We start from the raw sequence: 21431 nt of genomic DNA, 5'->3' as shown, positions 1-21431 counted from the left end.
TTCTTTGCCGGTAAGCAAAAGGGAATCAAAAGAGACAAAATATGGAACTTGGGTCCAAATGCGCCCGAAACTGCCAGAAGGGGAGAAGGTGGTGAGAAAGTCTTCCTTAGAGTCCTAGGAGTGGTATTCAAGGAGTGTCAGTGGCCTTAGACGAGTATCGCACGTCTTCCTTCGCCGGTATGCAAAAGGGGACCAAAAGAGACCAAAACTGGAACTTGGATCCAAAGGCGCCAGAAAGTGCCAAAAGGGGAGAAGGTGGTGAGAAAGCCTTCCTTTGAGGCCTAGGACTTATATTCAAGCAGTTTCCATGGCCTGAGACGAGTTTCGCTTGTCTTCCTTTGCCGGTAAGCAAAAGGGGACCAAAGGAGACCAAAACTGGAACTTCGGTCCAAAGGCGCCAGAAAATGCCAGAAAGAGATAAGGTGGTGAGAAAGCCTTCCTTTGAGGCCTAGGAGTTGTATTCAAGCAGTTTCAATGCCCTGAGACGAGTTTCGCCAATCTTCCTTTGCCAGTAACCAAAAAGGCACCAAAAGAGACCAAAACTGGAACTTGGGTCCAAATGCGCCAAAAACTGCCAGAAGGGGAGAAGGTGGTGAGAAAGCCTTCTATTGAGGCCTAGGACTTATATTCAAGCAGTTTCAGTGGCCTGAGACGAGTTTCGCCTGTCTTCCTTTGCCGGCAAGCAAAAGGGGACCAAAGGAGACCAAAACTGGAACTTGGGTCGAAAGGCGCCAGAAAATGCCAGAAGGGGAGAAGGTGGTGAGAAAGCCTTCTATTGAGGCCTAGGACTTATATTCAAGCAGTTTCAGTGGCCTGAGACGAGTTTCGCCTGTCTTCCTTTGCCGGTAAGCAAAAGGGGACCAAAGGAGACCAAAACTGGAACTTGGGTCCAAAGGCGCCAGAAGGGGAGAAGGTGGTGAGAAAGCCTTTCTTTGAGTGCTAGGAGTGATATAAAAAGAGTTTCAATGGCCTGAGAGGAGTTTCGCACATCTTCATTTGCTGGTAAGCAAAAGGGAACCAAAAAAGACCAAAATTGGAACTTGGGTCCAAAGGTGCTTAAAAAAGCCAGAAGGGGAGAAGGTGGTGAGAAAGTCTTCTTTTGTGTCCTAGGAGTGATATTTAAGGAGTTTCAGTGGGCTGAGACGAGTTTTGCACGTCTTCCTTTGCCGGTAAGGAAAAGGGGACCAAAGGAGACCAAAACTGGAACTTGGGTCGAAAGGCGCCAGAAAATGCCAGAAGGGGAGAAGGTGGTGAGAAAGCCTTCTATTGAGGCCTAGGACTTATATTCAAGCAGTTTCAGTGGCCTGAGACGAGTTTCGCCTGTCTTCCTTTGCCGGTAACCAAAATGGGACCAAAAGAGACCAAAACTGGAACTTGTGTCCAAAGGTGCTTGAAAGTGCCACAAAGGGAGAAGGTGGTGACAAAGCCTTCCTTTGATTCCTAGGACTTATATTCAAGCAGTTTCAGTGGCCTGAGATGAGTTTCGCACGTCTTCCTTTGCCGGTAAGCAAAAGGGGACCAAAAGAGACCAAAACTGGAACTTGGGTCGAAAGGCGCCAGAAAATGCCAGAAGGGGAGAAGGTGGTGAGAAAGCCGTCCTTTCAGTCCTAGAAGTGGTATTCAAGGATTTTCAGGGGCCTGAGAGGAGTTTCAGGCGTCTTCCTTTGCCGATAAGCAAAAAGGGAGCAAAGGAGACCAAAACTGGCACTTGGGTCCAAGGGTGCCAGAATATGCCAGCAGGGGTGAGGGTGGTGAGAAAGTCTTCCTTTGAGTCCTAAGACGTATATTCAAGCAATTTCAGTGGCCTGAGACGCGTTTCGCACAGATTCCTTTCCTGGTAAGAAAAAGGGGACCAAAAGAGACCAAAACTCGAACTTGGGTCCAGAGGCGCCAGAAAGTGCCAGAAGGGAAGAAAGTTGTGAGGAAGCCTTCTTTTGAGTCCTAGGAGTGATATTCAAGGAGTTTCAGTGGCCTGAGACGAGTTTCGCAGGTCTTCATTTGTCGGTAAGTAAAATGGAACCAAAAGAGACCAAAACTGAAATTTGGGTCCAAAGGCGCTTGAAAGTGCCAGAAAAGGAGAAGGTGGTGAGAAAGCCTTCCTTTGAGGCCTAGGACTGATATTCAAGGAGTTTCGGCGGCCTGAGACGAGTTTTGCCTGTCTTCCTTTGCCGGTAATCAAATGGGGACCAAAAGAGACCACAACTGGAACTTGGGTCCAAGGCGCCAGAAAGTGCCAGAAGGGGAGAAAGTGGTGAGAAAGCCTTCTGTTGTGTCCTAGGAGTGATATTTAAGGAGTTTCAGTGGACTGAGACGAGTTTCGCACGTCTTCCTTTGCTGGTAAGAAAAAGGGGACCAAAAGAGACCAAAACTTGAACTGATGTCCAGAGGCGCCAGAAAGTGCCAGAAGGGGAGAAGGTGGTGAGAAAGCCTTTCTTTGAGTGCTAGGAGTGATATAAAAAGAGTTTCAGTGGCCTGAGAGGAGTTTCGCACATCTTCATTTGCTGGTAAGCAAAAGGGAACCAAAAAAGACCAAAATTGGAACTTGGGTCCAAAGGTGCTTAAAAAAGCCAGAAGGGGAGAAAGTGGTGAGAAAGTCTTCTTTTGTGTCCTAGGAGTGATATTTAAGGAGTTTCAGTGGGCTGAGACGAGTTTTGCACGTCTTCCTTTGCCGGTAAGGAAAAGGGGACCAAAAGAGACCAAAACTAGAACTTGGGTCCAAATGCACCAAAAACTGCCAGAAGGGGAGAAGGTGGTGAGAAAGCCTTCCTTTGAGTCCTAGGGGTGGTATTCAAGGAGTTTCAGTGGCCTGAGACGAGTTTCACACGTCTTCCTTTGCCAGTAAGCAAAAGGGGACCAAAAGAGACCAAAACTGGAACTTGGGTCCAAAGGTGCCAGAAAGTGCCAGAAGGGGAGAAGGTGGTGAGAAAGCCTTCCTTTGAGTCCTAGGGGTGGTATTCAAGGAGTTTCAGTGGCCTGAGACGAGTTTCGCACGTCTTCCTATGCTGGTAAGCAAAAGGGCACCAAAAGAAACCAAAACTGGAACTTGGGTCCAAAGGTGCCAGAAAGTGCCAGAAGGGGAGAAGGTGGTGAGAAAGCCTTCCTTTGAGTCCTAGGGGTGGTATTCAAGGAGTTTGAACAGCCTGAGACGAGTTTCGCACGTCTTCCTTTGCCGGTAAGCAAAAGGGGACCAAAAGAGACCAAAACTGGAACTTGGGTCGAAAGGCGCCAGAAAATGCCAGAAGGGGAGAAGGTGGTGAGAAAGCCTTCCTTTGAGTCCTAGGAGTGATATTCAAGGAGTTTCAGTGGCCTAAGACGAGTTTCGCACGTTTCCTTTGCCGGTAAGCAAAAGGTAACCAAAGGAGACCAAAAATGGAACTTCGGTCGCCAGAAAATGCCAGAAGGGGAGAAGGTGGTGAGAAAGCCTTCCTTTCAGTCCTAGAAGTGGTATTCAAGGATTTTCACTGGCCGAAGACGAGTTTCGCACGTCTTCCTTTGCCGGTAAGGAAGAGGGGACGAAAAGAGACCACAATTGGAACTTGGGTCCAAAGGCGCAAGAAAGTGCCAGTAGGGGAGAAAATGGTGAGAAAGCCTTCTTTTGTGTCCTAGGAGTGATATTCAAGGAGTTTAGAGGCCTGAGACGTGTTTCGCACATCATCATTTGCTAGTAAGGAAAAGGGAACAAAAAAAGACCAAAATTGGAACTTGGGTCCAAAGGTGCTTGAAAGTGCCAGAAGGGAAGAAGGTGGTGAGAAAGCCTTCCTTTGAGGCCTAGGAGTGATAATCAAGGAGTTTCAGTGGCCTAAGACGAGTTTCGCACGTTTCCTTTGCCGGTAAGCAAAAGGTAACCAAAGGAGACCAAAAATGGAACTTGGGTCGCAAGAAAGTGCCAGTAGGGGAGAAAATGGTGAGAAAGCCTTCTTTTGTGTCCTAGGAGTGATATTCAAGGAGTTCAGCGGCCTGAGACGTGTTTCGCACATCATCATTTGCTGGTTAGGAAAAGGGAACCAAAAAAGACCAAAATTGGAACTTGGGTCCAAAGGTGCTTGAAAGTGCCAGAAGGGAAGAAGGTGGTGAGAAAGCCTTCCTTTGTGGCCTAGGACTTATATTCAAGCAGTTTCCATGGCCTGAGACGAGTGTCCCACGTCTTCCTTTGCCGGTAAGCAAAAGGGGACCAAAAGAGACGAAATTTGGAACATTGCTCCAAATGCGCTAGAAACTATTAGAAGGGGAGAAGCTGGTGAGAAAGCCGTCCGTTTAGTTCTAGGAGTTGTATTCAAGGAGTTTCAGTGGCCTGAGACGAGTTTCACACGTCTCCCTTTGCCGGTAAGCAAAAGGGGACAAAGGAGACCAAAACTGGAACTTGGGTCCAAAGAGGGCCAAAAAATGCCAGAAGGAGAGAAGGTGGTGAGAAAGCCTTCCTTTCAAGCGTAGGATTGATATTCAAGGAGTTTCAGTGGCCTGAGATGAGTTTCGCACGTCTTCCATTACCAGTAAGGAAGAGGGAACAAAAAGAGACCACAACTGGCACTTGGGTCCAAAGGCGACAGAAAGTGCCAGAAGGGGAGAAAGTGGTGAGAAAGCCTTCCTTTGAGTCCTAGGAGTGGTATTTTAGGAGTTTTGGTGGCATGAGACGAGTTTCGCACGTCTTCCTTTGCCGGTAAGCCAAAAGGGACCAAAGGAGACCAAAACTGGAACTTGGGTCCAAGGGCGCCAGAATATGCCTGAAAGGGAGAGGGTGGTGAGAAGGCCTTCCTTTGAGTCCTAAGACATATATTCAAGCAATTTCAGTGGCCTGAGACGAGTTTCGTACAGATTCCTTTCCTGGTAAGAAAAAGGGGACCAAAAGAGACCAAAACTCAAACTTGGGTCCAGAGGCGCCAGAAAGTGCCAGAAAGGAAGAAAGTGGTGAGGAAGCCTTCTTTTGAGTCCTAGGAGTGATATTCAAGGAGTTTCAGTGGCCTGAGACGAGTTTCGCACGTCTTCATTTGTTGGTAAGAAAAATGGAACCAAAAGAGACCAAAACTGAAACTTGGGTCCAAAGGCGCTTGAAAGTGCCAGAAAAGGAGAGGGTGGTGAGAAAGCCTTCCTTTGGGGCCTAGGACTAATATTCAAGGAGTTTCGGCGGCCTGAGACGAGTTTTGCCTGTCTACCTTTGCCGGTAAGCAAATGGAGACCAAAAGAGACCACAACTGGAACTTGGGCCCAAGGCGCTAGAAAGTGCCAGAAGGGGAGAAAGTGGTGAGAAAGCCTTCTGTTGTGTCCTAGGAGTGATATTTAAGGAATTTCAGTGGGCTGAGACAAGTTTCGCACGTCTTCCTTTGCTGGTAAGAAAAAGGGGACCAAAAGAGACCAAAACTGGAACTTCGGTCCAAAGGCGCCAGAAAATGCCAGAAGGAGAGAAGGTGGTGAGAAAGCCTTCCTTTGAGGCCTAGGACTTATATTCAATCAGTTTCAATGCCCTGAGACGAGTTTCGCCAGTCTTCCTTTGCCAGTAACTAAAAAGGGACCAAAAGAGACCAAAACTGGAACTTTGGTCCAAATGCGACAGAAACCAGAAGGGGAGAAGGTGGTGAGAAAGCCTTCCTTTAAGTCTTAGGAGTGGTATTCAAGGAGTTTCAGTGGCCTGAGACGAGTTTCGCACGTCTTCCTTTTCCAGTAAGCAAAAGGGGACCAAAAGAGACCAAAACTGGAACTTGGGTCGAAAGGTACCAGAAAGTGCCAGAAGGGGATAAGAAGGTGAGAAAGCCTTCCTTTGAGTCCTAGGACTTATATTCAAGCAGTTTCAGTGGCCTGAGGTGAGTTTCGCACGTCTTCCTTTGCTGGTAACAAAAGGGGACCAAAAGAGACCAAAACTAGAACTTGGGTCACAGGCGCCAGAAAGTGCCAGAAGGGGAAAGGTGGTGAGAAAGCTTTCCTTTGAGTCCTAGGAGTGATATTCAAGGAGTTTCAGTTGCCTGAGATGAGTTTCGCATGTCTTCCTTTGCCGGTAAGCAAAAGGGGGTCACAAGAGATGAAATTTGGAAGTAGGGTCCAAATGAGCCAGAAACTGCCAGAAGCGGAGAAGGCGGTGAGAAAGTCTTCCTTTCAGTCCTAGACGTGGTATTCAAGGAGTTTCAGTGGCCTTAGACAAGTTTCGCTGGTCTTCCATTAGCAGTAAGCAAAAGGGAACCAAAAGAGACCAAAACTGGAACTTGGGTCCAAAGGTGCCAGAAAGTGTCAGAATGGGATAAGAAGGGGAGAAAGCCTTCCTTTGAGTCCTAGGAGTGGTATTCAAGGAGTTTCAGTGGCCTAAGACGAGTTTCGCCTGTCTTTCTTTGCCGGTAAGCAAAAGAGGACCAAAGGAGACCAAAACTGGAACTTGGGTCCAAAGGCGCTAGAAAGGGCCAGATGGGGAGAAGGTGGTGAGAAAGCCTTCCTTTGAGTTCTAGGAGTGATATTCAAGGAGTTTTAGTGGCCTGAGACGAGTTTCGCAGGTCTTCCTTTGCCTGGAAGCAAAAAGGGAACCAAAAGAGACGACATTTGGAACTTGGGTCCAAATGCGCCAGAAATTGCCAGAAGGGGAGAAGGTGGTGAGAAAGCCTTCCTTTCAGTCCTAGGAGTTGTATTGAAGGAGTTTTAGTGGCCTAAGACGAGTTTCGCACGTCTTCCTTTGCCAGTAAGCAAAAGAGGACCAAAAGAGACCAAAACTGGAACTTGGGTCCAAAGGTGCCAGAAAGTGGCAGAAGGGGAGAAGGTGGTGAGAAAGCCTTCCTTTGAGTCCTAGGAGAGGTATTCAAGGAGTTGCAGTGGCCTGAGACGAGTATCGCACGTCTACCTTTGCCGGTAAGCAAAAGGAGACCAAAAGAGACCAAAAGTGGAACTTGGGTCCACGAGCGCCAGAAAGTGCCAGAAGGGGAGAAGGTGGTGAGAAAGCCTTCCTTTGAGGCCTAGGACTTATATTCAAGCAGTTTCAAAGGCCTGAGACGAGTTTCGCCTGTCTTCTTTTGGCGGTAAGCAAAAGGGGACCAAAGGAGACCAAAACTGGAACTTGGGTCCAAAGGCGCCAGAATGTGCCAAAAGTGGAGAAGGTGGTGAGAAAGCCTTCCTTTGAGTTCTAGGAGTGATAATCAAGGAGTTTCAGTGGCCTGAGACGAGTTTCGCAGGTCTTCCTTTGCCTGTAAGCAAAAAGGGGACCAAAAGAGACGAAATTTGGAACTTGGGTCCAAATGCGCCAGACACTGCTAGAAGGGGAGAAGGTGGTGAGAAAACCTTCCTTTGAGTCCTAGGACTTATATTAAAGGAGTTTCAGTGGCCCAAGACGAGTTTCGCACGTTTCCTTTGCCGGTAAGCAAAAGGTGACCAAAGGAGACCAAAATTGGAACTTGGGTTCAAAGGCACCAGAAAATGCCAGAAGGGGAGAAGGTGGTGAGAAAGTCTTCCTTTGAGTCCTAGAAGTCATATGCAAGGAGTTTCGGTGGCCTGAGACGAGTTTCGCACAACTTCCTTTGCCGGTAAGCAAAAGGGGACCAAAAGAGACGAAATTTGGAACTTAGGTCCAAATGCGCCAGAAACTGCCAGAAGGGGAGAAGGTGGTGAGAAAGCCTTCCTTTGAGTCCTAGGAGTGGTATTCAAGGAGTTTCAGTGGCCTGAGACGAGTTTCGCACGTCTTCCTTTGCTAGTAAGCAAAAGGGGACCAAAAGAGACCAAAAGTGGAACTTGGGTCCAAAGGCACCAGAAAGTGCCAGAAGGGGAGAAGGTGGTGAGAAAGCCTTCCTTTGAGTCCTAGGAGTGATATTCAAGGAGTTTCTTTGGCCTGAGACGAGTCTCCCACGTCTTCCTTTGCCGGTAAGCAAAAGGGTACCAGAAGAGATGAAATTTGGAACATGGCTCCAAATGCGCCAGAAACTGGTAGAAGGGGAGAAGGTGGTGAGAAAGCCTTCCTTTCAGTTCTAGGAGTTGTATTCAAGGAGTTTCAGTGGCCTGAGACGAGTTTCGCACGTCCCTCTTTGCCGGTAAGCAAAAGGGGACCAAAGGAGACTAAAACTGGAACTTGGGTCCAAAGGGGCCAAAAAATGCCAGAAGGGGAGAAGGTGGTGAGAAAGCGTTCCTTTCGAGCGTAGGACTGATATTCAAGGAGTTTCAGTGGCCTGAGATGAGTTTCGCACGTCTTCCATTGCCAGTAAGGAAAAGGGAACCAAAAGAGACCACAACTGGCACTTGGGTCCAAAGGCCACAGAAAGTGCCAGAAGGGGAGAAGGTGGTGAGAAAGCCTTCCTTTGAGTCTTAGGAGTGATATTCAAGGAGTTTCAGTTGCCTGAGACGAGTTTCGCATGTCTTCCTTTGCCGGTAAGCAAAAGGGGGTCACAAGAGATGAAATTTGGAAGTAGGGTCCAAATGAGCCAGAAACTGCCAGAAGCGGAGAAGGCGATGAGAAAGTCTTCCTTTCAGTCCTAGACGTGGTATTCAAGGAGTTTCAGTGGCCTTAGACGAGTTTCGCACGTCTTCCTTTGCCAGTAAGCAAAAGGGGACCAAAAAAGACCAAAACTGGAACTTGGGTCCAAAGGTGCCAGAAAGTGCCAGAAGGGGAGAAGGTGGTGAGAAAGCCTTCCTTTCAGTCCTAGGAATGATATTCAATGAGTTTCAGTGGCCGGAGACGAGTTTCGCATGTCTTCCTTTGCCAGTAAGCAAAAGGGGACCACAAGAGACGAAATTTAGAAGTTGGGTCCAAATGCGCCAGAAATTGCCAGAAGTGGAGAAGGCAGTGAGAAAGCCTTCCTTTCAGTCCTAGACATGGTATTCAAGGAGTTTCAGTGGCCTTAGACGAGTTTCGTACGTCTTCCTTTGCCAGTAAGCAAAAGGGGACCAAAGGAGACCAAAACTGGAACTTGGGTCCCAAAGTGCCAGAAAGTGCCAGAAGGGGAGAAGGTGGTGAGAAAGCCTTCCTTTGAGTCCTAGGAGTGGTATTCAAGGAGTTGCAGTGGCCTGAGACGAGTATCGCACGTCTACCTTTGCCGATTAGAAAAGGGAGACCAAAAGAGACCAAAACTGGAACTTGGGTCCAAAGGCACGAGAAAGTTCAAGAAGGGGAGAAGGTGGTGAGAAAGCCTTCCTTTGAGGCCTAGGACTTATATTCAAGCAGTTTCAATGGCCTGAGACGAGTTTCGCCTTTCTTCCTTTGCCGGTAAGCTAAAGAGGACCAAAGGAGACCAAAACAGGAACTTGGGTCCAAAGGCGCCAGAAAGTGCCAGTAGGGGAGAAGGTGGTGAGAAAGCCTTCCTTTGAGTTCTAGGAGTGATATTCAAGGAGTTTTAGAGGCCTGAGACGAGTTTCGCAGGTCTTCCTTTGCCTGTAAGCAAAAAGGGGACCAAAAGAGACCAAAAATGGAACTTCGGTCGCCAGAAAATGCCAGAAGGGGAGAAGGTGGTGAGAAAGCCTTCCTTTCAGTCCTAGAAGTGGTATTCAAGGATTTTCACTGGCCGGAGATGAGTTTCGCACGTCTTCCTTTTCCGGTAAGGAAGAGGGGACGAAAAGAGACCACAATTGGAACTTGGGTCCAAAGGCGCAAGAAAGTGCCAGTAGGGGAGAAAATGGTGAGAAAGCCTTCTTTTGTGTCCTAGGAGTGATATTCAAGGAGTTTAGCGGCCTGAGACGTGTTTCGCACATCATCATTTGCTAGTAAGGAAAAGGGAACAAAAAAAGACCAAAATTGGAACTTGGGTCCAAAGGTGCTTGAAAGTGCCAGAAGGGAAGAAGGTGGTGAGAAAGCCTTCCTTTGAGGCCTAGGAGTGATATTCAAGGAGTTTCAGTGGCCTAAGACGAGTTTCGCACGTTTCCTTTGCCGGTAAGCAAAAGGTAACCAAAGGAGACCAAAAATGGAACTTGGGTCGCAAGAAAGTGCCAGTAGGGGAGAAAATGGTGAGAAAGCCTTCTTTTGTGTCCTAGGAGTGATATTCAAGGAGTTCAGCGGCCTGAGACGTGTTTCGCACATCATCATTTGCTGGTAAGGAAAAGGGAACCAAAAAAGACCAAAATTGGAACTTGGGTCCAAAGGTGCTTGAAAGTGCCAGAAGGGAAGAAGGTGGTGAGAAAGCCTTCCTTTGAGGCCTAGGACTTATATTCAAGCAGTTTCCATGGCCTGAGTCGAGTGTCCCACGTCTTCCTTTGCCGGTAAGCAAAAGGGGACCAAAAGAGACGAAATTTGGAACATTGCTCCAAATGCGCTAGAAACTGTTAGAAGGGGAGAAGCTGGTGAGAAAGCCATCCTTTTAGTTCTAGGAGTTGTATTCAAGGAGTTTCAGTGGCCTGAGACGAGTTTCACACGTCTCCCTTTGCCGGTAAGCAAAAGGGGACAAAGGAGACCAAAACTGGAACTTGGGTCCAAAGAGGGCCAAAAAATGCCAGAAGGAGAGAAGGTGGTGAGAAAGCCTTCCTTTCAAGCGTAGGATTGATATTCAAGGAGTTTCAGTGGCCTGTGATGAGTTTCGCACGTCTTCCATTACCAGTAAGGAAGAGGGAACAAAAAGAGACCACAACTGGAACTTGGGTCACAAGCGCCAGAAAGTGCCAGAAGGGGAGAAAGTAGTGAGAAAGCTTTCCTTTGAGTCCTAGGAGTGATATTCAAGGAGTTTCAGTGGCCTTAGACGAGTTTCGCACGTCTTTCTTTGCCAGTAAGCAAAAGGGGACCAAAGCAGACCAAAACTTGAACTAGGGTCCAAAGGCGCCAGAAAGTGCCGGAAGGGGAGAAGGTGGTGAGAAATCCTTCCTTCGAGTCGTAGGAGTGATATTCAAGGAGTTTCAGTGGCCTTAGACGAGTATCGCACGTCTTCCTTTACCGGTAAGCAAAAAGGGACCAAAGGAGACCAAAACTGGAACTTAGGTCCAAAGGCGCCAGAAAATGCCAGAAGGGGAGAAGGTGGTGAGAAAGCCTTCCTTTGAGCCCTAGGACTTATATTCAAGCAGCTTCAGTAGCTTGAGACGAGTTTCGCACGTCTTCCTTTGCTGGTAAGAAAAAGGGAACCAAAAGAGACCAAAACTGGAACTTGGGTCACAAGCGCCAGAAAGTGCCAGAAGGGGAGAAAGTAGTGAGAAAGCTTTCCTTTGAGTCCTAGGAGTGATATTCAAGGAGTTTCAGTGGCCTTAGACGAGTTTCGCACGTCTTTCTTTGCCAGTAAGCAAAAGGGGACCAAAGCAGACCAAAACTTGAACTAGGGTCCAAAGGCACCAGAAAGTGCCGGAAGGGGAGAAGGTGGTGAGAAATCCTTCCTTCGAGTCGTAGGAGTGATATTGAAGGAGTTTCAGTGGCCTTAGACAAGTATCGCACGTCTTCCTTTACCGGTAAGCAAAAAGGGACCAAAGGAGACCAAAACTGGAACTTAGGTCCAAAGGCGCCAGAAAATGCCAGAAGGGGAGAAGGTGGTGAGAAAGCCTTCCTTTGAGCCCTAGGACTTATATTCAAGCAGCTTCAGTAGCTTGAGACGAGTTTCGCACGTCTTCCTTTGCTGGTAAGAAAAAGGGAACCAAAAGAGACCAAAACTGGAACTTGGGACCAAAGGCGCCAGAAAGTGCCAGAAGGGGAGAAGAAGGTGAGAAAGCCTTCCTTGAAGTCCTAGGAGTGATATTCAAGTAGTTTCAGTTGCCTGAGACGAGTTTCGCAGAACTTCCTTTGTCGGTAAGCAAAAGGGGACCAAAAGAGACGAAATTTGGAACTTCGGTCCAAATGCGCCAGAAACTGCCAGAAGGGGAGAAGGTGGTGAGAAAGCCTTCCTTTGACTCCTAGGAGTGGTATTCAAGGAGTTTCAGTGGCCTGAGACGAGTTTTCAACGTCTTCCTTTGCCAGTAAAAAAAAGAGGACCAAAAGTGGAACTTGGGTCCAAAGGCGCCACAAAATGCCAGAAGGGGAGAAGGTGGTGAGAAAGCCTTCCTTTGAGCCCTAGGACTTACATTCAAGCAGTTTCAGTGGCCTGAGACGAGTTTCGCACGTCTTTCTTTGCTGGTAAGAAAAAGGGGACCAAAAGAGACCAAAACTGGAACTTGGGACCAAAGGCGCCAGAAAGTGCCAGAAGGGGAGAAGAAGGTGAGAAAGCCATCCTTGAAGTCCTAGGAGTGATATTCAAAGAGCTTCAATGGCCTAAGACAAGTTTCCCACGTCTTCCTATGAGTCCTAGGAGGGATATTCAAGGAGTTTCAGTGGCCTGAAATGAGTTTCACACGTCTTCCTTTGCCGGTAAGCAAAAGGGGACCAAAAGAGACGTAATTCGAAACTTGGGTCCAAAGGCGCCAGAAAGTGCCAGAAGGGGAGAAGGTGGTGAGAAAGCCTTCCTTTGAGTCCTAGGAGTGGTATTGAAGGAGTTTCAGTAGCCTAAGACGAGTTTCGCACGTCTTCCTTTACCGGTAAGCAAAAGGGGACCAAAAGAGACGTAATTTGAAACTTGGGTCCAAAGGCGCTAGAAAGTGCCAGAAGGGGAGAAGGTGGTGAGGAAGCCTTCGTTTGAGTCCTAAGAGTAGTATTCAAGGAATTTCAGTGGCGTGAGACGAGTATCGCACGTCTTCCTTTGCCGATAAGCAAAAGGAGACCAAAAGAGACTAAAACTGGAACTTATGTCCAAAGGCGCCAGAAAGTGCCAGAAGGGGAGAAAGTGGTGAGAAAGCCTTCCTTTGAGTCCTAGGAGTGGTATTGAAGGAGTTTCAGTGGCCTGAGACGAGTTTCGCACGTCTTCCTTTGCCGGTAAGCAAAAGGGGACCAAAAGAGACCAAAATTGGAACTTGGGTCCAAAGGCGCCAGAAAGTGCCAGAAGGGGAGAAGGTGGTGAGAAAGTCTTCCTTTGAGTCATAGGAGTGATATTCAAGGAATTTCAGTGGCCTAAGACGAGTTTCGCACGTCTTCCTTTGCCGGTAAGCAAAAGGGGACCAAAGGAGACCAAAATTGGAACTTGGGTCCAAAGGCGCCAGAAAATGCCAAAAGAGGAGAAGGTGGTGAGAAAGCCTTCCTTTGAGTCCTAGCAGTGAAATTCAAGGAGTTCAGTGGCTTGTGACGAGTTTCGCACGTCTTCCTTTGCCGGTAAGAAAATGGGGACCAAAAGAGACCAAACCTATAACTTGGGTCCAGAGGAGCCAGAAAGTGCCAGAAGGGAAAAAGGTGGTAGAAAGCCTTCCTTTGAGTCCTAGGAGTGATATTCGAGGAGTTTCAAGGGCCTGAAGCGAGTTTCGCACGTCTTCCTTTGCCGGTAAGCAAAAAGAGACCAAAACTGGAACTTGAGTCAAAAGGCGCTTGCAAGTGCCAGAAAAGGAGAAGGTGTTGAGAAAGCCTTCGTTGGAGTCCTAGGAGTGATATTCAAGGAGTTTGAATGGCCTGGGACGAGTTTCTTACGTCTTCCTTTGCCGATAAGTATAAGAGACCAAAACTAGAACTTGGGTCCACAGGCGCGATAAAGTGCCAGAAGGGGAGAAGGTGGTGAGAAAGACTTCCTTTAAGTCCTTGGAGTGATATTCAAGGAGTTTCAGTGGCCTGAGACGAGTTTCGCACGTCTTCCTTTACCGGTAAGCAAAAGGGGACCAAAAGAGGCCAAAATTGGAACTTGGGTCCAAAGGCGCCAGAAAGTGCCAGAAGGGGAGAAGGTGGTGAGAAAGTCTTCCTTTGAGTCATAGGAGTGATATTCAAGGAATTTCAGTGGCCTAAGACGAGTTTCGCACGTCTTCCTTTGCCGGTAAGCAAAAGGGGACCAAAGGAGACCAAAATTGGAACTTGGGTCCAAAGGCGCCAGAAAATGCCAAAAGAGGAGAAGGTGGTGAGAAAGCCTTCCTTTGAGTCCTAGCAGTGAAATTCAAGGAGTTCAGTGGCTTGTGACGAGTTTCGCACGTCTTCCTTTGCTGGTAAGAAAATGGGGACCAAAAGCGACCAAACCTATAACTTGGGTCCAGAGGAGCCAGAAAGTGCCAGAAGGGAAAAAGGTGGTAGAAAGCCTTCCTTTGAGTCCTAGGAGTGATATTCAAGGAGTTTGAATGGCCTGGGACGAGTTTCTTACGTCTTCCTTTGCCGATAAGTATAAGAGACCAAAACTAGAACTTGGGTCCACAGGCGCGATAAAGTGCCAGAAGGGGAGAAGGTGGTGAGAAAGACTTCCTTTAAGTCCTTGGAGTGATATTCAAGGATTTTCAGTGGCCTGAGAGGAGTATAACACGTCTTCCTTTGCTGGTAAGTAAAAGAGAGCAAAACTAGGAATTGGGTCCAAAGGCGCGAGAAAGTTCCTGAAGGGGAGAAGGTGGTGAGAAAGCCTTCCTTTGAGTTCTTGGAGTGATATTCATGGAGTTTCAGTGGCTTGAGACGAGTTTTACACGTCTTCCTTTGCCGAGAAGCAAAAGGGGACCAAAAGAGACCAAAACTGGAACTTAGGTCTAAAGGCGCGAGAAAGTGCCAGAAGAGGAGAAGAAGGTGAGAAAGCCTTCCTTTGCTTGTAAGGAAAAAGGGGACCAAAAGAGACTAAATTTGGAATTTGGGTCCAAATGCGCCCGAAACTGCCAGAAGGGGAGAAGGTGTTGAGAAAGCCTTCCTTTGAGGCCTAGGACTTATATTCAAGCAGTTTTAATGGCTTGAGACGAGTTTCGCCTGACTTCCTTTGCCGGTAAGTAAAAGAGGACCAAAGGAGACCAAAACTGGAACTTGGGTCATAGGAACCAGAAAATGCCAGAAGGGGAGAAGGTGGTGAGAAAGCCTTCCTGTGAGTCCTAGGAGTGATATTCAAGGAGTTTCAGTGGGCTGAAACGAGTTTAGCATATCTTCCTTTGCCGGTAAGCAAAAGGGGACAACAAGAGACGAAATTTGGAACTTGGGTCCAAAGGCGCCAGAAAGTGCCAGAAGGGGAGAAGGTGGTGAGAAAGTCTTCCTTTCAGTCCTATACGTGGTATTCAATGAATTTCAGTGGCCTGAGACGAGTTTCGCAGGTCTTCCTTTGCCAGTAAGCATAAGGGGACCAAAAGAGACCAAAACTGGAACTTGGGTCCAAAGGTGCCAGAACGTGCCAGAACGTGCCAGAAGGGGAGTAGGTGGTGAGAAAGCCTTCCTTTGAGTCCTAGAACATATATTCAAGGAGTTTCAGTGGCCTGAGACGAGTTTCGCACGTCTTCCTTTGCCGGTAAGAAAAAGGGGACCGAAAGAGGCCAAAACTGGAACTTGGGTCCAAAGGCGCCAGAAAGTGCCAGAAGGGGAGAAGGTGGTGAGAAAGCCTTCCTTCGAGTCGTAGGAGTGATATTCAAGGAGCTTCAGTGGCCTTAGACGAGTATCGCACGTCTTCCTTTACCGGTAAGCAAAAAGGGACCAAAGGAGACCAAAAGTAGAACTTGGGTCCAAAGGCGCCAAAAAATGCCAGAAGGGGAGAAGGTGGTGAGAAAGCCTTCCTTTGAGCCTTAGGACTTATATTCAAGCAGTTTCAGTGGCCTGAGACGAGTTTCGCACGTCTTTCTTTGCCGGTAAGAAAAAGGGGACCAAAAAGGACCAAAACTGGAACTTGGGTCACAAGCGCCAGAAAGTGCCAGAAGGGGAGAAAGTGGTGAGAAAGCCTTCCTTTGAGTCCTAGGAGTGATATTCAAGGAGTTTCAGTGGCCTTAGACGATTTTCGCACGTCTATCTTTGCCAGTAAGAAAAGGGGACCAAAGGAGACCAAAGGAGACCAAAACTGGAACTTGGGTCCAAAGGCGCCAGAAAGTGCCGGAAGGGGAGAAGGTGGTGAGAAAGCCTTCCTTCGAGTCGTAGGAGTGATATTCAAGGAGTTTCAGTGGCCTTAGACGAGTATCGCACGTCTTCCTTTACCGGTAAGCAAAAAGGGACCAAAGGAGACCAAAACTGGAACTTGGGTCCAAAGGCGCCAGAAAATGCCAGAAGGGGAGAAGGTGGTGAGAAAGCCTTCCTTTGAGCCCTAAGACTTATATTCAAGCAGCTTCAGTAGCCTGAGACGAGTTTCGCACGTCTTCCTTTGCCGGTAAGAAAAAGGGAACCAAAAGAGACCAAAACTGGAACTTGGGACCAAAGGCGCCAGAAAGTGCCAGAAGGGGAGAAGAAGGTGAGAAAGCCTTCCTTGAAGTCCTAGGAGTGATATTCAAAGAGTTTCAGTGGCCTAAGACAAGTTTCGCACGTCTTCCTATGAGTCCTAGGAGGGATACTCAAGGAGTTTCAGTGGCCTGAGATGAGTTTCACACGTCTTCCTGTGCCGGTAAGCAAAAGGGGACCAAAAGAGACGTAATTTGAAACTTGGGTCCAAAGGCGCCAGAAAGTGCCAGAAGGGGAGAAGGTGGTGAGAAAGCCTTCCTTTGAGTCCTAGGAGTGGTATTGAAGGAGTTTCAGTAGCCTGAGACGAGTTTCGCACGTCTTCCTTTACCGGTAAGCAAAAGGGGACCAAAAGAGACGTAATTTGAAACTTGGGTCCAAAGGCGCTAGAAAGTGCCAGAAGGGGAGAAGGTGGTGAGGAAGCCTTCGTTTGAGTCCTAAGAGTAGTATTCAAGGAATTTCAGTGGCGTGAGACGAGTATCGCACGTCTTCCTTTGCAGGTAAGCAAAAGGAGACCAAAAGAGACTAAAACTGGAACTTGGGTCCAAAGGCGCCAGAAAGTGCCAGAAGGGGAGAAAGTGGTGAGAAAGCCTTCCTTTGAGTCCTAGGAGTGGTATTGAAGGAGTTTCAGTGTCCTAAGACGAGTTTCGCACATCTTCATTTGCTGGTAAGCGATAGGGAACCAAAAAAGAACAAAATTGGAACTTGGGTCCAAACGCGGTTAAAGTGCCAGAAGGGGAGAAGGTGGTGAGAAAGCCTTCCTTTAAGTCCTAGGACTTATATTCAAGCAGCTTCAGTGGCCTGAGACGAGTTTTGTTTGTCTTCCTTTGCCGGTAAGCAAAAGGGGACCAAAAGAGACCAAAACTAAAACTTGGGTCCAAAGGTGCCAGAAAGTGCCAGAAGGGGAGAAGGTGGTCAGAAAGCCTTCTTTTGAGTCCTATGAGTGATATTCAAGGAGTTTCAGTGGCTTGAAACGATTTTCGCACATCTTGCTTTTCCGGTAAGCAAAAGGGGATGAAGAGAGACCAAGACTGGAACTTGGGTCCAAATGTGCCAAAAAGTGCAAGAAAAGGCGAAGGTGGTGACAAAGCCTTCCTGTGAGTCACAGCAGTCAAACTCAAGGAGTTTCAGTGGCCTGAGACGAGTTTCGCACGTCTTCCTTTGCCGGTAAGAAAAAGGGGACCAAAAGAGACCAAACTTGGAACTTGGGTCCACAGCCGCCAGAAAGTGCCAAAAGGTGAGAAGGTGGTGAGAAAGCCTTCCTTTCAGTGCTAGGAGTGATATTAAAGGAGTTTCAGTGGCCTGAGACGAGTTTCGCACATCTTCACTGTTGGTAAGCAAAAGGGAACCAAAAAAGACCAAAATTGGAATTTGGGTCCAAAGGCGCTCGAAAATGCCAGAAGGGGAGAAGGTGGCGAGAAAGCCTTCCTTTGAGTCCTAGGACTCATATTCAAGCAGTTTCAGTGGCCTGAGACGAGTTTCGCCTGTCTTCCTTTGCTGGTATGCAAAAGGGGACCAAAAGAGACCAAAACTGGAACTTGGGTCCAAAGGCGCCAAAAAGTGCCAGAAGCGGAGAAGGTGGTGAGAAAGCCTTCCTTTGAGTCCTAGCAGTGAAATTCAAGGAGTTTCAATGGTCTGAGACGAGTTTCGCACGTCTTCCTTTGCTTGTAAGAAAAAAGGGACCAAAAGAGACCAAAACTGGAACTTGGGTCCAAAGGCGCTTGAAAGTACCAGAAGGGGAGAAGGTGGTGCGAAAGCCTTCCTTTCAGTGCAAGGAGTGGTATTTAAGGAGTTTCAGTGGCCTGAGACGAGTTTCACACATCTTCATTTGCTGGTAAACAAAAGGGAACCAAAAAAGACCAAAATTGGAACTTGGGTCCAAAGGTGCTTCAAAGTGCAAGAAGGGGAGAAGGTGGTGATAAAGTCTTCCTTTGAGGCCTAGGACTTATATTTAAGCAGTTTCAATGGCCTGAGACGAGTTTCGCCTGTCTTCCTTTGCCACTAAGCAAAAGGGAACCAAAGGAGACCAAAACTGGAACTTGGGTCCAAAGGTGCCAGAAAATGCCAGAAGGGGAGAAAGTGGTGAGAAAGACTTCCTTTCATTCTAGGAGTTGTATTCAAGGAGTTTCAGTGGCCTGAGACGAGTTTCGCCTGTCTTCCTTTGCCGGTAAGCAAAAGGGGGCTAGAAGAGACAAAAACTGGAACTTGGGTCCAAAGACGCCAGAAAGCTCCAGAAGGGTAGAAGGTGGTGAGAAAGCCTTCCTTTGAGTCCTAGGAGTGATATTCAAGGAGTTGCAGTGGTCTGAGACGAGTTTCGCACATCTTCATTTGCTGGTAAGCAAAAGAGAACCAAAAAAGACCACAATTGGAACTTGGGTCCAAAGGCGATCGAAAATTCCAGAAGGGGAGAAGGTGGTGAGAAAGCCTTCCTTTGAGTCCTAGGACTTATATTCAAGTAGTTTCAGTGGCCTGAGAAGAGTTTCGCCTGTCTTACTTTGCCGGTAAGCAAAAGGGGACCAAAAGAGACCAAAACTGGAACTTGGGTCCAAAGGCGCCAGAAAGTGCCAGAAGGGGAGAAGGTGGTGAGAAAGCCTTCCTTTCAATCCTAGGAGTGATATTCAAGGAGTTTAGTGGCCTAAGACAACTTTCGCACGTCTTCATTTGCCGGTAAGCAAAACGGGACCAAAAGAGACAAAACTGGAACTTGGGTCCAAAGGCGCTATAAAGTGCCAGAAGGTGAGAAGGTGGTGAGAAAGCCTTCCTGTGAGTCCTTAGAGTGATATTCAAGGTGTTTCAGTGGCCTGAGACAAGTTTCGCACGTCTTCCTTTGCCGGTGAACAAAAGTGGACCAAAAGAGACTAAAGCTGGAACTTGTGTCCAAAGGCGCCAGAAAGTGCCAGAAGGGGAAAAGGTGGTGAGAAAGCCTTCCTTGGAGTCCTCGGAGTCCTTGAAGTGATAATCAAGGAGTTTTAGTAGCCTGAGACGAGTTTCGCACGTCTCCTTTTGCCGGTAAGCAAAAGGGGACCAAAAGAGACCGAAACTGGAACTTCGATCTAAAGGCGCCAGGAAGTGCCAGAAGGGGAGAAGGTGGTGAGAAAGCCTTCCTTTGAGTCCTAGGAGTGATATTCAAGGAGTTTCAGTGGCCTGAGACGGTTTTGCACGTCTTCCTTTGCCGGTATGCAAAAGGGGATCAAAGAGACCAAAACTGGAACTTGGGTCTAAAGGCACCAGGAAGTGCCTGAAGGGGAGAAGGTGGTGAGAAAGCCTTCCTTTGAGTCCTAGGAGTGATATTCAAGGAGTTTGAATGGCCTGAGACGACTTTCTCACGTCTTCCTTTGCCGATAAGTATAAGAGATCAAAACTAGAACTTGGGTCCAAAGGTGGGAGCAAGTGCCAGAAGGGGAGAAGGTGGTGAGAAAGCCTTCCTTTGAGTCCTTGGAGTGATATTCATGGAGTTTCAGTGGCCTGAGACTAGTTTCGCCCATCTTACTTTGCCAATAAAAAAAGGGTACCAAAAGAGACCAAAACTAGAACTTGGGTCCAAAGGCGCCAGAAAATGCCAGAATGGAGAAGGTGGTGAGAAAGCCTTCCTTTGAGTCGTAGGAGTTATATTCAAGAAGTTTAAGTGGCCTGAGACGGTTTCGTACGTCTTCATTTGCCAGTAAGCAAAAGGAGACCAAAAGAGACCATGACTGAAACTTGGGTCCAAAGGCGCCAGAAAGTGCCAGAAGGGGAAAACGTGGTGAGAAAGCCTTCCTTTGAGTCCTAAGAGTGATATTCAAGGAGTTTTAGTAGCCTGAGACGGTTTCACACGTCTTCCTTTGCCGGTAAGCAAAAGAGGACCAAAAGAGACCAAAACTGGAACTTGGGTCTAAAGGCGCTAGGAAGTGCCAGAAGGGGAGAAGGTGGTGAGAAAGCCTTCGTTGGAGTTCTAGGAGTGATATTCAAGGAGTTTGAATGGCCTGGGACGAGTTTCTCACGTCTTCCTTTGCCGATAAGTATAAGAGACCAAAACTAGAACTTGGGTCCACAAGCGCGATAAAGTGCCAGAAGGGGAGAAGGTGGTGAGAAAGACTTCCTTTAAGTCCTTGGAGTGATATTCAAGGAGTTTCAGTGGCCTGAGACGAGTATAACACGTCTTCCTTTGCTGGTAAGTAAAAGAGAGCAAAACTAGAACTTGGGTCCAAAGGCGCGAGAAAGTTCCGGAAGGGGAGAAGGTGGTGAGAAAGCCTTCCTTTGAGTTCTTGGAGTGTTATTCATGGAGTGTTATTCATGGAGTTTCAGTGGCTTGAGACGAGTTTTGTACGTCTTCCTTTGCCGATAAGCAAAAGGGGACCAAAAGAGACCAAAATTGGAACTTAGGTCTAAAGGCGCGAGAAAGTGCCAGAAGAGGAGGAAGGTGAGAAAGCCTTCCTTTGAGTCCTTGGAGTGATATTGAAGGAGTTTCAGTGGCCTGAGTCGAGTTTCGCACATCTTTCTTTGCCGGTAAACAAAAGGGGACCAAAAGAGACCAAAACTAGAACTTAGGTCCAAAGGCGCTAGAAAGTGCCAGAGGGGAGAAGATGGTGAGAAAACCTTCCTTTGAGTCGTAGGAGTGATACTCAAGGAAGTTCAGTGGCCTGAGGCGAGTTTCGCACGTCTTCCTTTGCCAGTAAGCAAAAGGGGACAAAAAAAGACCAAAACAGGAACTTAGGTCCAAAGGCGGCAGAAAGTGCCAGAAGGGAGAAGGTGGTCAGAAAGCCTTCCTTTGAGTCGTAGGTGTTATATTCAAGGAGTTTCAGTGGCCTGAGACGGTTTCGCACGTATTCCTTTGCCGGTAAGTAAAAGAGACCAAAACTAGAACTTGGGTCCAAAGGCACGAGAAAGTGCCGGAAGGGGAGAAGGTGGTGAGTATAACCATGTCGCAATGGTATCAAACAAGCTAGATTTTGTCAAAAATTATGCAATACAAGAAGCAAACCTAGGTCATCTCTCAAGGACATAAAATGCATTTTATTTTTAATTCCATCATGCAATTTCAAATTAGATTGGGGGAGGATTTGTTTTGAATTTAAACGACAAAATAACAAAAACGAAAATTAAGGATTATGAAATTCAACCAATTCAAGATCTCAATCCCTACAATGCAATTCTCGTCGTTCACACAAATATAATCCCAACGAATTTCCAATCACACTAATTCAATGCGCATCAACAACCCTAAAATCTAAATCTAGATTATGAATTCCATCAAAACAAGAACCGCAATCGCAAACCCAATGCTTTAATAAAATTTAGAACAATTGATTGATTAAATTAGGTGAATCCAATTAATTCAAATCTGAAATTGACCTATTCTTTCTATTTAGGATGCAACAAAAATTCCTTATCATGAAAAACGTAATTAACCTAATTAGAAAAGAGGAAGGAAAGGAGG

Source organism: Abrus precatorius, unplaced genomic scaffold, assembly GCF_003935025.1.
Source record: "Abrus precatorius isolate BTA unplaced genomic scaffold, Abrus_2018 Scaffold9, whole genome shotgun sequence".
In the NCBI taxonomy this organism is placed as follows: domain Eukaryota; kingdom Viridiplantae; phylum Streptophyta; class Magnoliopsida; order Fabales; family Fabaceae; genus Abrus; species Abrus precatorius.
The sequence above is the reverse complement of the archived record's forward strand: the minus strand, read 5'-3'. Positions refer to the sequence as shown.